Source organism: Chiloscyllium plagiosum, unplaced genomic scaffold (genome assembly GCF_037043375.1).
Source record: "Chiloscyllium plagiosum isolate Xiang-an unplaced genomic scaffold, Cpla_swu_hap1 HiC_scaffold_14, whole genome shotgun sequence".
In the NCBI taxonomy this organism is placed as follows: Eukaryota; Metazoa; Chordata; class Chondrichthyes; order Orectolobiformes; family Hemiscylliidae; genus Chiloscyllium; species Chiloscyllium plagiosum.
Window position 1 is genome coordinate 62,800,257 of NW_028270152.1, and position 12,474 is coordinate 62,812,730.

The 12,474-nt window shown below is 38.6% G+C and overlaps 1 protein-coding gene and 1 pseudogene across 2 annotated transcripts in view; one reads left to right on the forward strand and one right to left on the reverse strand.

Moving 5' to 3' along the window:
- Nucleotides 1–12,474, forward strand: part of LOC122559107 (metabotropic glutamate receptor 7-like) — an 864,629-nt gene that overhangs the window by 93,214 nt on the left and 758,941 nt on the right. The window lies entirely within an intron of this gene.
- LOC148147975 (large ribosomal subunit protein eL36 pseudogene) lies at nt 5,719–6,013 on the reverse strand (annotated as a pseudogene).

Below are 12,474 nucleotides of genomic sequence, written 5' to 3' on the forward strand. Positions count from 1 at the left end.
TCAAAAGGACTGTCTCAGAAATTATATACAATTCATTTATTGTGGAGATAGACCTGCAAAAACATACATCTGTCACTTTTTTCCTTTTCTCCAGCATTGCTTAGAAGTGAAGCTGATGTTTCTGAAGTTGCTCTGCTGAGTCTGATTTATTTTACTGGCAAGTTGTTCCAGACGTTCCTGTAAACTAGTAGACTTTGCATTGTATTTCATCCTACGTCCATGCTTCCTCTTTAATTAATCTTTTCATTTATCTTTGTCAGCTAAGCACAAAGATCCTCTAAAGACTTCTCCATCTGAGATGGTATTCTTTGTTTGAATTTAATTAGACCTACTTCAGCCTTTTTCTTCTTAACCATTTATTTATCTTTCCACAGCAGAGAGTTGAGATGTTAGCTTTATTAATTCATTGGAAAAATTGATAACTTAATGTTCTTTCAAACTTTTGTTTTGTGCAGTCATCTAGAGTTTCTGTTGTCTCCAATGTCTGATTCCATGGATTATGACTAATATGTGGTCATTTTAGTATACTTACAATTGTAAGTCCAGTAGTGTGCTGCTTCCAGCTCGGCGAACAGAACCACAACAACGAGCACCCGAGCTACAAATCTTCGCACAAACTTTGAGTCCAGTAGTGTCTATGATGCACATTTGTACATCCACGTGGATTGATTCCACTCCAGCATGAATGACCCTATACATGAAATTGGTGAGCCATTGTACACTGAATGGCTTCCCATGTCTGTGGGCACCTATTTTAGAATTTTCAGGGGATAGTACGTTGGCACTTGCCCTGTGTCAGCCTTGGCCAATAATGAATTGTCCTTAAAGATGAATTCTCTTACGCATGCACCCAGTTCTATGCAGTAACAATTCTATGCCTAATTTAGACAGGTGGCAAACAGAACCAATCATTGACCTGTAACTAAATGGAGGTAAGCATGCATTCTGTTTTTGGGAGGTTGACTACCTAGTAATTTGGAGAGAACTGGGCAGTAATTTATTATGTCCTGGTGAACTGCTTAACCAATTAATTGGTCATGTCACGTTAACAATGCCTGTAAGAGATCTGCATATGAAAGCATGCCCTCCATCTGGGGCTTGTAACTCAATTAAAATTTGTCAATTACTTTGGGCACTGGTGACTTCCAGCTTACTGTGTGTATGAGTGAGAGATGCACTGTTAGCTGTTTTCTTATTTCAACCGAATGACAAATTAGAAAATGATTGGACTTAAAATTTCTTGTGAGCAAATTAAATGAGATGCATTTAAGGAAGTTGTAAACTACATTCTGCTCCTTTGGCATTGCAAAATGTAGATTGTGATGTTTGTGACAGCTAGTCAAATAAGAATTATGTGACTTGAAAACCAAAGAAAACTTCAACACAAATGTTCATTGTGTTTGACATGCCCAAACACTTAGTGAAAACAGAATAGTCTTAGCTGACTGCATTACTTGGGATTGTCTTGTTTCTCAAAATAAATCATATTGCAAGGTTAGAGGTGAATGCTTGTGGAAGCCTCTCAGGCTGAGTTTGAATGCCGTCACTGACTTCAATCAGATCCAATCAATGCACATTGCTATGATCAGTGAGATTTATATGTCTAACTTGGAAAGAAGAGTGGTAGGAAAATATTGTCACCTATCTAAATGGGGGAAATTAGAGTGGATAATGAAACAAATGTGGCACTACAGCAAGCCCAATGTTGGAGGCAGTGCGAAAAAAAACCTCATGCAAATAAATGGAACAAAGACGTACTTTCAGTTAGTTTCAAGAAGTAATCCAGTTTCTGTAATTAAGATATTTAAATCTGCCACTCAGCACAGATTTGCTTGCGTGCACTTCCTGTCTCCAGAACCTAATTTTCCATTGCAATATTTTTCTCTCGCTTCTGAGCCAAGTTTTCCCATGATAAATCCTTATGTCTGTGTTTGTCAAAACTGCCTGTGTAAACCTATAAGGCAGCTATGTTTTTCCTTTGGATTTAAGCAAAGACCTTGATGGTGAAATGCAGGAACTGAGCCTCATGATTTGAAAAAAAAAAGCGTGGCTGATCAGACTTATTTAAACACAGTACTTTTATTTTTAAGATGGAAACACTTTTTAGGTTACAAATTGCATGTGTAACAGCTAAAATCCATGTTTGTTTTTATTCTGCAATTCATCTATTTGCTGATAGTGGACAATGTATTGAGAGACAAAATGTTAGTGTGCTTCCTGACAGAATTCGTGCATCTGACACTTAATGCAAGCAGTTGATTGCTTTCCAGTGCCTCAATTTTGTTGAATTTGATCCAGAAAAGGTAGATTAAAACTGAATTACTTTAAATGGAGATCTACAGAAGCAAACTGGTAACAATTTAGCATTGAGTTATAGGTCTCCTTTTAAAGAACCTATGCAAAGACTGTGTGGTGAGATTGGCTCGGTTAGACTGACGTAGTTGAGTTTGTGTACTTCAGATTGCTGATGAAACATATTGTTCCTGTTATTTCTGACCCCTCAAGTCCTAATACTGAGAATGGGCCTCCACTTGAGGGAATATATTCTTAATTCTCGGATCTTTTATTTGAAGAAACCAATTGTCAGTTATTGTGCTGTTTTCTTTAAGAAACGTAAAGTTTATTTTCTTGTCTTGCTTTGATGGCCAGCTATTCTGGGTTCTATTTCCAAGGGCACTACCCCCCTCTGGAGGTGGTTTAGTAGGTTAGGGCTATTATTTTCTGTTCTGGGAGTAAGTCCATTAGCTGCATCTTCAAAGTCTGACCATGATTGCTGAATCCTTTTGGTAGCAGGGTAGCAACATGTGCCAACTTTTGAAAGACCATGTCCGTATTGGTTGAAAAACTGCTTCCTTTTAACTTGCTGTGTTGAAGTATAGATTATTATTGAAGTTTCTATGTGCCATGCTTCAGCAGGAATGATGCCGAGCTTTTTGCCGTAACTTTTCAGAACTCCTTTCTAAGATGTGTTCGTGAAATGAACTCTCGAACTTGCCACATACTCTTCCCCTCCTCCTAAGCCTTGGGCTTGTCCAGTGATCAGCTGTATCTAACAACTTGCTCCTTTCTACTTTCAACAGTGAAGACACCTTAAAAGTGCTTAATGTTTTGTGAAGCATCCTGCAATTGTAAAGGGTGCTTTATAAATTGCATTCTTTCCTTTTATGCAATCTCGGTTTCCTTATTTATACCTGGACCAATAATTTGATCCCCTTACCATGTTTTCGTTCCATAGCGCACAACACACTTATGGTCTGATAGTTTGGAAAGCCTACTTACTGAGAACTTTCAGTACTGAATTAAGCAAAGCTATAATCTCCTCCGAGAGATGAGCAAACAGAACCATGAAAGGCACTACAGAAATACAAGTCTGTCATATGGTGGCAGTTCCCTAAAGAAAGAAACATTTACTGAGAGTACAACATTCTCAATAGAAAATGCTCTGTCTTTAGTTATTTTTAAGAATTAATTTTCTTTTTCCTCAAGAAAAGAGGTCTTTGAGTATATTCCCAGACCTAAACTGCAAAAGGCATAAAAGCAAAAACCACTTAAAACTGACGTCCATAGTAACTAGTTCTGAATCCGTAACTAGGAAATCATGACTGCTGGATACATAGCAATGTCCAGCTGCTGTTGAATTTTTTTGCACTGCCTTCCCACAGGATGTGAATCCAGGAATCGAGCGTAATACAATAAATGTTGTTGCTGTTCGGCAGATGAATGGATGTTCCTTTTTGAAGTCAGTTAAATGATCCTGCCTCTATCTTTTGAGTTTCAACACCCATCCACACATCTCGCTCCCCACCAACACATTGCACTGAATATATTCTCTCATATCGCTTTCTCTTTAATGTTCTGAAAGCAACTCTGTCAGAATTCAAAGCAAACTTTCTTTTGTTGTTGATAATTAAATTAAATGGTGGATTAACCTTTTACATGATGTGTCAAAATCAACAGTCTTTAATACTCAGTTGCATGTCTATCTGTATCAATTTTATTTTAACATTTTAAGAATTGGATATCTAACTGTAAAGACCAAATAAGGGAAATGGAGAAAAAAGCATGGGAGTGAGACTAACTGGACAGCTTTTTCTGTTGAACATAAGGGCCCCATGGTTGTCATCTATGTTGCATGATTTCATGAGGTACATGATGTGATTTCTCTAGGGTGATTTAAGAAAGACGTCCATTTTATCAGTACACCTAAAGACTCTGCAATGACTGTGGTCTGACAAAATGTTGTGAACAGTTCTTTAAAACTCTTCATTTTATCTAGAATTGGCAACATCCAGTGTGCTAGTGTGGAAATAGGTCTTTTTGTGGCCTGGAATAACAGGTTCAGAGGAATATTGCCGTTGGATGCTTGGGGTTAGCTTAGCATGTAAGCTGTTTTTTTCAGGTGCTGCAGGAAAAGTCATTCATTTCCTTTTACAATTTAAACTTGAGACTTTTTCAAGAATATTCTCACTGGAACCTAGTGTACAGAATGTTCCTCTGGATTTTGGTGTAAACATGAGTATAATAAAATTTATAAAACCTCATCTATTGTAGATTCAAATGCCTGATGTGCATAATGACTGTTGAATGAGTTAAGATTTAGATTTTTATACTTGAAGAAATTTCTGATGTTGGTTACACCATTTTACATTCTTGTGAATCATAATTTGATCAAAAGATTAGGTTGTAAATGGGAACTCGATGGAATGGGTGCATCTTCAATTATTTTCAATTTTGAATTTGTTGATTAGGCTCGCTGAGTAGATTAAAAGTTGTAGATGTTCGTTCACCTTGTGTTTTTCATTTGTGAGGGAGTACTAAAGATTATTTTGGGATCTGGCACTTTCAGCAGGGTATAGTGCCTTCATCAGATATATCTCTGCCAAGTATGATATTCAGCTATGACGTTTCGAGCTTTAACCTGATGAAAACTCGATCAGTGCTAATGATTGGTATGCAGTTACAGCAACGTAGAATCAATTTTATAACATGGAGGCCAACGAGATCTCATGGCTTGCAAGGAGTTTGACCGTGTCTGACAAATAGTTTCACTATGATATAAACTTGATTTATTGCAGAGCTATTCAGTACCTTTGTAATAAGGGTTATGCATACACCTCCAAAAATACCATGTTCTCTTAAACTGAACAACAACAAGGTGGAGTAGGAGGCTGGGTTTTTTGGCTTCTTTTCACCCACTGGTGCAATTGAGTCGCAATTAAGGTGGTATCTGTGCTTGGAACTGACAACAATCATTTTAATGGGCACCCTGTACATGTGGCAATCTGAACATGTGGCCTTTGGAGTGAGATCTCTTTGTGCTCTATCAATATATGGGCAGATCATGTATTGAAATAATGAACTTTTCATTTTGTTCCTACCATTTTGTTCCTACCATTTTTCAAGCTCCAATGTAGCAAATTCGACTGGGTTCATATTTACTCTGAGTTTCCTTGGCGTTGTTTGTGTTGAAGTCTGGCTCTTCAACCTGTCAGTAGATTGAATGGTTTCATTAGATTCGTACAACAGCAATTGGATCTAGAATTGAAAGGCAATAAAATGTTAAAATGACAACCAGTTGATCAAGGAGGATGCCAGAAGTTGTTCTTTACTTGGCTTTAGATTTAGACACAGCGAGACATAGCAAATGTATAGCTTGTGGCACTACAACCCACACTGGTGACAATAAGTATCTATTTTTAACTTGTTTTAATGGCAGCATTAATCTTTCTCTGCAGCTGCCTTTCTCGTTGCTACCAGCACATTGCTGAGTTTATCTCTCTCTTCCTTTTTAGCACAGATGTACGCGCCATCCCGCTTTGAATTTGAGTGCATGCATGTCTTTCAAGGCCTTCAGCAGTTCCGTTGTATAACTCCCAGAGGGAGCAAAATCACTGACATCATGGATCAAATCTCTGACTAGCTTGGTCTTCTACAGGCACTGCCTTGGGCTGGTCTCATCCTTGGAGATGTGATACGCTTTCCACAAGGCTACTTACATCGGATACTTGATTATCAATTCTATGACTTGGTTATGGTATCAGGATGTATAAGTAGTCATCTACTATTAGCTCCTACCTGTGTACACATAATATGCAACCTGTTAATTAGAAGGAAAGTGTAGATAACTGGGATTAAGTGAAAACCTCTCCAAGATATGCACTGTCCCAATGTGTGGGAGTGACCACCTCCTGTGGTATGATTCCATTCCAGTGCAGCAGCCCTTTAGCCAAAATGAAATATTTGTCCAAATGAATGCAGTACATGTCTGCACATATGTGAGGAGTTTGAACTTTTTTGTTGTTCCCCTCTTGTACATGAAAGAGCAGCCAAATTAAGGTGGCAGGTCGTAGCAGCTTAGTAGCATGGGAGAAAATGGGCAGCGCAAAGGTGAGATATAGCCTTGTCTGATAGTGAGTGCTGACATTCATTTATGTTAACTTTCAGTCGTGTAACCTATTTTAGAATTAGCAGCAGCTGAAGCAAGTGCAATATTGGTGACAGCAAAACACATTTTTCCATCTTCCGTGTACAATGTCTGCTTCGACAGGTATTAACAAAGCTGGAAAAAAGTCAATAACTGCTTTAGCAAATGCAGCAGTTTAGAAACTACTGCAGATGGATATAATTAAGTGTAATTGAGATTCCTTAGTTCCGTAAAGGATCTTGTTCCCTTATATACTTCATTATTCAGAGCTATTTCACTTTAGTCTGTTGTATAATACTGCACAGATGTCCCACTAATAAAATACACTGACTCCTTTTCCATTTTGAAATGGTCCCTTGCTCAAAGATCTCTGCTGAAAATGTGTTGCTGGAAAAGCGCAGCAGGTCAGACAGTATCCAATGAGCAGGAGAATCGACGTTTCGGGCATGAGCCCTTCTTCAGGAATAAGGAAAGTGTGCCAAGCAGGCTAAGATAAAAGGTAGGGAGGAGGGACTTGGGGGAGGGGTATTGGAAATGTGATAGGTGGAAGGAGGTTAAGGTGAGGGTGATAGGCCGGGGTGGGGGTGGAGAGGTCAGGAAGAAGATTGCAGGTTAGGAAGGTGGTGCTGAGTTCGAGGGTTGGGACTGAGACAAGGTGGGGGGACTCCAGTTTCCTCACTTCCTCACCACCTTCCTAACCTGCAATCTTCTTCCTGACCTCTCCACCCCCACCCCCACCCCCACTCCAGCTTATCACCCTCACCTTAACTTCCTTCCACCTATCACATTTCCAAGGTCCCTCCCCCAAGTCCCTCCTCCCTACCTTTTATCTTAGCCTGCTTGGCACACTCTCCTCATTCCTGAAGAAGGGCTCATGCCTGAAACGTCGATTCTCCTGCTCCTTGGATGCTGTCTGACCTGCGCTTTTCCAGCAACACATTTTCAGCTCTGATCTCCAGCATCTGCAGTCCTCATTTTCTCCTCAAAGATCTCTTTCCCTGATGAACTGAGCAGGATGTCCTTTTGGGAGACTTTGTCGCAGTTCATCTACAGGATATATATTTGCCATTTTCCCACACCAGTCTATTACAGCTCTGTCACATATAGGTCTGTGAAATAAAATGCAATTAGTGGAATCTAACATAAAACTTGGAACTTGAATATGTTTTATGAGTAAATCTTAAGTACATTTTTGGTTTCCTTTCAAGGTCTCATAAGATGAGAATTGTCCCTATGCAGCTCACATAGTGTCCCATCAATACAAGTTCTGCAGATGCCAGTTCAGTGTCCTAATTCGGTGTGCCACTCAATTCCTCAATGTTATTGTCAGAGCTCTGATCATGGGAGACCAAGAAACAACAAAACTTTTTATTTTCAAAAAAAACTTGTGCGATTAGAGAGTGGTATTTATGTTTGAGTTTTTCTTGAGTAACTTTTTTCTTTCTGTCTCTTACAGCTGTCAAAGTTGCATTCATCAACAACCAGGGGCCTGATGTTGAAAATTCCTGAATTTGTATTCTTTAAGAGAAGTTCTTTGCAGTCATAGCAGGGATAGGAAATTAGTGGGTGCTGTCTTATTGGAGACTCTGTATCACACACACGCAATACTCATGATTTGGATGAAGTATAAGGGCAATGGGGAATTGTGTGCCAAGTGTTGGTTGAAATAGATACAGGTTTTAGTTGAAAAGAACTATTTGCTACAAGACAGTTAATCTATTGTCATTAAATGGCTCTGTACATGTCGAGTTGATGTGTCATAGTTTTACTAAACCATAGCACTCATTAGAGAGAGACAGAGCAGCCCTATGGTCTGGTAAATGATTGGTGATTTAACTTTGAGGGCCAGTGCGCATCAGGTAAGAGAAGAGAGAGAGGGAAAGGCCTTCAAGATAACCTCAGCGAGCAATTGGAATTGAACCCACGCTGTTTGCATCACACTGTTTTGCAAACGAACCATCTGGCCAACTGAGCTAAACCATCCCATTCACTTATTGTAATGCAGTTGGCAGAGTTAGCAATTTTCTTGTTACTAGTTTCATGATGGCCATCCTTTTTTTTTAATGGTGGTCCTGGCTACTTGATTGTATGGTCTGGTAATGAAAGCAATATTTAACTCTGCTAATTTTACCATTGGGTTGCAAATTATCTTTCTCTGGTCAAAAGACCTTTTTAATGCTGACCTGGGAACAGTCAGATTCTCCATGACATGGAGTTCCAAGAAATGAGAGACATTCAGTTCGAGTTTTACTTCATGCAGATCTGTCAGATGGAGTTTGACCAAAATTGGAGACAATTCTGATCCGATTTTCCAATTGTCATAAGTGTGTTATCAGATTACACTGAATTACACAGGCAAAGTTGTGACTGTGACTATGAACCAACTGTATGCATCATGTTCATATCAATCCTTCATTGTAACTTGGGCAGTTTCAGCAGGACAGCCTCTTCCATTAGCAAATAAGTTGTTATATTTGTAGCTTTTGTTGGTTTCTTTGTTCATGAAGCAAGAGATTTTTGATATGCTGCCTTTTAATTTAGGTGCCATGAGTTGAATGGATGCAAAGGTAAATTTACCATAGCCCTGGAGGGAGACCGCTATTGATGGTTTAACCTGAAAACTACCATGTCTCAGGTGACTCGGGTAGGTTGAGAAGGGCAGTGCTTGTTTGTAACTTGAGATGGTGCAGGACTTAAACTCCCGCTGTTTGCATCAATCTGCAACACAAATTAGTCGTACAGTCAATTGAGCTAACTGTGACACTTAAGCTAAATGACTGACTGGATAAGCTACCCCTTAAGAGAATTGCTGAAGAAATTATTGTTAACTTGAGCTTTAAAAATCTAAGGTCAGAAGCAGGTCGATTAAGGATTCTGACCAAAGTTACTATAAAATGCACCGACCTTTTTTTCCTTCGTGTTCAGTTAGAAAAGTCCATGAGTTAGCCTTTGTTTGTGTACCACTAGGAGAGATGGATAACAAAAATCATGTTTGTTCAATATGCAGGAAATGATTGAAAGGAAATGCTTGTGACCTTGTCAATTGAGTAAAGAATTAACTAGGTTTTCCACTGGGGTTGTGTCCATAAAGGATATTATTAGTAAAGCATTGATTTCTATCTTTCTAAATTATCTGATTTATTCTTTTTTTAATTCTTTCTCATTCTTTTGCTTTTTCCCTCCCTCAAACTAAATGGCAAAAATAAAACTTGTGGTCGATCAAATCACATTTCACTGAGATATAATTATGATCCTAGCTAAGGGGATACTGGACAAGTTCAGTCCAGGAGAAGAGTTCCTTATTAAGGAGGTATAGTTATTAGCACACAAGCTTTCATGACTGGGAGAAGTCCTAATTTGTTTGAAAGCAGTCTGCAGAAGCGGAAAACTGTAGATGTGTCGGAAAGGAAAGACTTCCTCCAAGGATGTTGGAGACATGTGTTTGATGAACCCATGACCAGTACTAAGTGAGTTGAGTTAGCAACTTGTTCAAGGGTCTTGGGAAATAAGGAGAGGTGAATGCAGAAAATTGCCAAGAGAAAACAGACTACAATTGTGCCAGGGAAACAATGAGTTTTAGCATGGAGACAGGTGTGGGTGTCTGTAAGGTTTATGCAGTAAAATCAATTATTTTTGTCCAATATTTATGACAGAATTTCAGATAGCTTTTGTATAATGTATGGTGTTCATTCATTTAAACTTGGTGTAATGAATGATTTTTAAATATGCTTTGTGAAAAGTACATTGGCAATATCTTGTGAAAATGTTCAGTGATGGACCTCCATGGTAAATGGAAAAAGAAAGCCTTTGATTTATCAAGCCATGTCTTCGATTAGAATTGATTTGTCCAGGATTACCCTCAGATGGGATTATAGCACTAGTCCTTGCACTCGGTTGGTTCTTTTCTAACATTACACCAGAATTAACCATGGCTCATTCTATACTGAATGGTGGATAAGTGGTCTGACAACATGAAATGGAGGATTTAGGAAATGAAGTAGTAAAGCAGATGGCCACCAGAGAGATAGGGGGTCTTTGGGGGAAGTGACAGACAATCTGTAGAAGTGGAATCTGATTTTGATTTGTTGAAATGGAATCAAGAAAAGATAACACAGCGCATAGCTTGAAGGGTGATTAAATGATTTACCATGTTAAAGTTTGTAGAGAGTTTGAGATTAAGTGGAATGATGCAGTAGAATTGGCGAATGGAACTTAATGGAATTGGCAATAAGTAATTATTCATCCTGTCAGTTGGCTGGATTTAGTGTTAACATTGTAATTTCAATATTAAGTTGGGGTTCTTCGTCTAACAATGGTGCTAATTATGTGTAGGTGAAAGGTTTATTCAGTGAATATGTCCAACTTTTAACACTTAATTCTTTGATTCACTCTTGCCATAAAAGTGCAAAAACTAGTTTAAAGTTTCTTTAGTAACAGACTCTAAAGCAAAGTACAATGCAATTAGTATTGACAAAGATTACTGAAATAATCATCCCTAATGTTTACCAAATACAAGATGGTGAATGTGTGGTGATTGAAATTTTGCTTACTTGTTTTGGAATATGTCTTAAATATTTGGAGCGAGCAAAATTTACTTACGTTTTATATTGTTATCTTTTGTTTATAAGTTAAGGTTTCTGATGCTATTTTGGAATGCCAATCTTATCCTGTTCTTATTAAGTCAGGACTTCAAACATAAAATGTTAGTGATCAAGATTAGTGCAAACATTAGTAAGAATTTGGTGCAACAACTTATGAACTAATGGGTTCAAGCCTCTCTAGGACATGAAAATGTGTTGCTGGAAAAGCACAGCAGGTCAGGCAGCAGCAGAGGAGCAGGAGAGTTGACGTTTTGGGCTGGAGCCCTTCATCAGGACTGAGGCTAGGAATCGGGAATGAAGGGCTCCGGCCCGAAACATCAACTCTCCTGCTCCTCTGCTGCTGCCTGACCTGCTGTGCTTTTCCAGCAACACACTCCTCAACTCTGATCTCCAGCTTCTGCAGACCTCACTGTCTCCTAGGACATGAGCATGTTCATCAAGGCTGACACTTGAGGTGTAGTTTGATTGCTGACTATGTACATTTTGCATGAATTGCCTGTTAATTTGGATAGACTTAAAATATTACATTGCATAGTTTGAAAAAGTGTGCATGTGTCCCAGTACTTTCAACTAAAATCTTTCGTCAAAAATCTGTACCTTACCCAACACTCGTCAAAATGGGTGATGCCATCGTTTATCTGGTTTTGTTTGTGCTCACATTTTGTCCTTGTCTCCATAAACGAGTGACTGCACTTGTAAAAGGATCAACTATAAAACATTTTAAATCCTCCTGAGGATGTGAAAATGCCATGCAGGTTTAATGGGCATCTTCAAAGAAACAGTATATATTGGCAAAAGCAATACTGCTTATGTTGTTTGTATAGTTTACTGATGAGGCATTTCACCAAGCTTCTGATTTTTAAAAAAAAAATTGAAGCTGGTTAAACAACAGCATGTGGAGAGTGCATTTTACAGCTGTCTAGACTTGGATGTAGGGAATATAATATCAAAATTTATACTTGAGACAAAAAAGGTGTTTAACTGTGAAGCATTTGGGACTTCAGGAAAAAAATAGATTTGATTAAACAATTAGATATCAGATGGAATTTCCTAGAAACATAGGAAGTAGTGTTGGAATTGGCAATTTGTCCTCTTGAGTCTGCTGTGCTGTTCAATATGATCATGGGTGATCCTTTTTCCCACTGCCATATTCCTGCTCCTTTTAAAAACCTCTTGGTGCCTTTAAAATCTAAACATGTATCTGTCTCTTTCTGGAATATATAAACTGACTTGACCTCCACAGTCGTCTGTGATACAGAATGTCACAAATTCAATACCGTTTTCAATGAAGAAACATTTCCTCATCTCCTCCTAAGCGGATTACCCCATATCTTGAGACTGAGTTGCATGATTCTCGACTTCCAGAGAGTGAAAACATTCTCCCTGCTTCTAGTATGTCCAACTTTGTTATAATTTTATCCATTTAATTCAAATCCCCTTGAACCCATC